Consider the following 4,397-nt stretch of genomic DNA (forward strand, 5'->3'; position numbering starts at 1 on the left):
GCTGTCAACACTGATGATGTAGGACGATTTTGCAAGGCAAGGAAGAGGCTTGTGCTGTCTACTGGAATGCAAGGTTACTGCGTGAGTGAGAGAGTGAAAACTAGAAGTGATAGATCCTATGAGAGAACTGAGAGATGACTGAAATATAGAGCTGAGAGTGAGCTGTGTAAACTGTAAAAGAGAGCTGAGAAAGCCGAGGAAACAGTGTCCAAACCTCTCTCCGTTTGCTGGTCCAAACCTCCGACTGTTGTGCTGCATGGTCACCTTCAGATCAGGCTGAACTGATGGCCAAGGGACTGAGGCTAGAGCAGGGCCAGATCTCAGGATCTCAGGGGCTGCACAGGAGGCTGAAGTGGAGCTGTAGGAGAACTGAAGGCAGGAGCAAACTGAATGAGAAAACAGGGCAGCCAAGGGGCCCTTTTATAGGGCTGGACTGAGCCAACCCAGTCTGTAAACAGCCGATTGAGTCGGTCTGTTTTACAGACTGGTTGGCCTACAACCAACCTATAAAAAGCCCTCATTGGCTCATTTGCCAGGGGAGTTTTTGGGCAAAGGCTGCCTTCCCTGCTTACCTGTCCAGCCTTTGGGGACCCTAACGGGACTCCTAACCTAGGCTAAGACCTAAACTATAAGATGGAAACACTTAACCTACTGTTCTCCAGTGGGTACTAGTGAACAAGAACTGACTTACTGACTTGACCTAAGGCTGAGAGACTGACCTACGTAGCTTGTGCTTGACTGTCCCTGGACAAGGGCTCACAAAGGGGTCACAGCATATGACAAAATCTCCTATCTCGGAACTATAATGCACTTGTCAATGTAGCCAGTGTGTCACCTTGCACCCAAGTGCAGGGGTGCATGTGACATTCCCTCCTTCTTAACTTGGCGGTAGGTTCATTGCTTCAAAGTAGTCCGCCAATATCTGGGAGAACTCCTGGAAAAAATCTTCGTCCAACCACGACGCTTCATGTGTACCTCGATCACGGAACTAGGTGTAAAACTCCCGGATCCTGCATCCTGACCCATGCTTGAATTTATAAAGAAGGATCTGTTCTGGCTGCAAAACTTCGGCTTCATCAAGAACTTCAGGTTGTTGCTCGTCAGAAATCTCTGAAAGAGGAGGTCCAAAATATGGCTTCAACCAAGCTACATGGAACACGTTGTGCATAGTCCAACTGTCTGGTAGGCGTAACTTCATTGAGACATCGTTGATCTTTTGAAGAATAGGGAATGGTCCGAAGCTCCTGAAGGACAGCTTAGGGCATCGCTTGCCCACCTGCTTCAATCGTTGCTTGATAATGCGTAAATACACCCATTGACCCGCTTTATATTGGACATCTCATCTGGATTTATTAGCTTGGCGTGTATACGATGCTTAAGCTTTGGTGATGCAGCTTTTCACGGACTCCGTAATCTCTGCCATGGATTCGGTGGTTTTGTTGGCTTTAAGAGATGGAGACACCATCCGGGTGAGGAGTGAGGTAAATCGCCGTCCAAACGCTGCTTCATAAGGTGTGCAACCAATACCTGAAGAATAGGTATCGTTTAGAATGGCCTGCACAAGCGGAAGAAACTGCTCCCACTTTTCCTGAGCATCATGACAATATGATTTCAAAATATCAAATGCCATACCATTATACTTTTCCGTCTCGCCGTTCGATTGCGGATGGAAAGCGCTAGACATCTGCAACTTAGAACCAAAATTATCAAACAAGGTGCGCCAAAAGTTAGACATAAACTTGGAGTCCCTGTCGGATGTGATGGTCTTTGGCAACCCTCCAACGGGATACCAATACTTGATAAACAAATGAGCTACATCTTCAGCACTGGCCGTTTGTTTACAGGGAATGAGCATACAATATTTACTAAAACGACAAACAATAGTAAGACATTGAGTATTACACGTACCTACGAATGCTGGAAGTGGTTCCACGAAATCCATACCTATGTCCTGGAAAGGACCGTCGGGGATTGGCAATGGCATAAGTAAGCCTGCCGCTTTCTTGTGGGAAGCCTTGACCTTTTGGCATATTTGACAATTCTGCACATAGCCGTATACGTCCTTCCGCATCTTTGGCCAATAGAAATAGCGCTCTAACTTCTCTAAAGTCCCGTTGATACCTCTGTGACCACCGGTAAGGGTATCATGGGCATCATGAAGAAGCAACTCTCGTTTGTCTTTGAGTACACATAACCTTTTCTTATAGACAAGCCAACCGTCCTCTAATGAGTAATGGCCTGGAGCAAGCGTCGTGGCTAACTGGAACTGCGTGCCAAACTCTAATGACTCCGCATACTATGTCTTCATGCTATCAAGATCCTTTTCTTTGATTTCGAGCACAATGGCCTGCTCAATGGTCTGGATGGAACCTTTCCGACTAAGAGCGTCTACAACAGGGTTGTTTTTGCCGAAAACGTACTCGATCATTTTCCAAACTGTTGGAATAACTGACTCCACCGCTGCTGCCAATCACTCCATTGCGTACGTCTGAAGCCACTTAAGGGCTTGGTGATCTGTCTTTACCATGAAGGTCCGTCCGTATAGGAAAGGCTTCCAATATTTTAATGCCTGGATGACACCAAGGAGCTCTCTATCATACACTGAATAGTTCTTTTCGGCATCGTTAAGCTTTCTGCTGTAGTATGCCACGGGCCTATCTTCTTGTTGTAAAACTGTCCCTATGGCAACATTGCTAGCGTCTGTGATTACCAAAAATGGATCATCCAAAGAGGCGATCTTCATAACTGATGCTGTCATGGCCAACCGTTGCAAGTCGTGGAAGGCCTACAAAGCTTTGCCTATGACTTGAACTTTTTTGTCTGCGTGTCTTTACCCCCTTGAGTAAATCTGTAAGAGGGGCTGCGTATGTTGAAAAACCTTCCATGTGCGAGCTGTATGCTTGACACAAACCCACAAAGGATCAGATCTCCTAGGCTGTCGTGGGGACAGCCCAACTTGTGATAGCTTGGATCTTCTCAGGGTCCAATCGAATCCCTTGAGTTCTAATGATGTAGCCCAAATACTGAATTTTCAGCAATCCGAATTCACTTTTCTTTGCATTGAGATTTATAACTGTAGGGCACATCGCACATCCTTAATATGCTGCGCAGATGTCGCGGAAAAGATAAGGATATCATCGAGAAGATGAACAGGCACTTCCCAATATACTCTGCAAATACCCGTGACATCATCTTGTTGAATGTTGGTGGTGCATTATTCAAACCAAAGGGCATGACGACGAACTTGCAATGAGCTCGCTCAGTTCGGAAAGCTGTCTTTAGGATGTTAACTTAAAAAATCCAGACTTGATGATAGCCACTCTTGAGGTTAATCTTTGAAAAAAATATTGCACCATTGAGTCTTTCCAAGATGTACTCGATGCGGAGCATAGGAAACTTGTTGCTTACTGCAAGCTTGTTGAGTGCTCTGTAGTCGACACATAGTCGTGCAGACTTATCCTTCTTTGCCACAAATAGAATGGGTGCAGCAAAAGGTGAAGAAGAAGGTCTAATAAAACTTGCGCGCAGTAATTGAGACAATTGCTGCTCTAACTCCCCCTCCATAGACTTTGAAAGTCGATAAGGGAACTTACTTGGAGGTGTCGAGTTCGGAAGGAGATCGATGCGATGGTCTTTCGGTCGGTTGGGAGGTAGCTGAGGTGGCAGATCGTCCCGGAGCATGATGTCTTTGAACTCTTGGAGGAGATTCACCATTGCTTGCCCGATCAGAGGAGCGGCTTAAAGTGCAGTGATCTGGCACTGGACATAGACAAGTGCACACATGGCACCCTTGCGGATGGCACGACCTGCTTGAATATGAGAGATTAATGGAATCCCTGGTATGCTCCGATCAGCGCGTATCACGACGGGCTCAGGTAAACCTTCCACAATCATGAAGGTGTCCTGCCGCCAATCAGGCGTCAAAACATGCTCATGGAACCACTGAATCCCGAGGATCATGTCACACCCCATTAAAGGAGTCAATATAAAATCCCGCGTAAACATGGCCTTCTGAACTGAAAAAGTAAACTGGATGGTCTTATGCATGATGTGTGTGCGCAAGCCGGACGTGAACCCGTCCACTGCAAGCTCGTGAGACACCAAGGTGCACCCCACTGTCTTGGCAAGCTGAGGGGAGATGGCATCTTCTGAACTCCCCATATCGGACAGGACAATAAACTGATGCCTGTTAGCTGTGCCGTACACTCAAATGAGCACCTCCTTTTGATCTGATAAGTCGTCCTCCTTCTTACCTTGAAAGACCACCGTGGGAACGGCGTTCAAAGCAGGGAAGACGTCATTCGTAGCTGAGGATGGAGGCGGGACTGGAAGAGCCAATACGTTGGCGACGGACGAAGTAGGTGCTTTCGCAGCCTTTTCGGCAAGCCACTTCGGAC

At 46.9% G+C, this 4,397-nt stretch overlaps 1 pseudogene; it reads right to left on the minus strand.

The window, feature by feature from the left end:
• Positions 1-877: 877 nt before the first annotated feature.
• On the minus strand, positions 878-2,758 carry LOC147889927 (uncharacterized; annotated as a pseudogene).
• Positions 2,759-4,397: the final 1,639 nt, after the last annotated feature.

The sequence above is a fragment of the Dipteris shenzhenensis genome, chromosome 19 (genome assembly GCF_047967505.1).
Source record: "Dipteris shenzhenensis isolate YYH24624 ecotype China chromosome 19, Dip_SZ_1.0, whole genome shotgun sequence".
Taxonomy (NCBI): Eukaryota; Viridiplantae; Streptophyta; class Polypodiopsida; order Gleicheniales; family Dipteridaceae; genus Dipteris; species Dipteris shenzhenensis.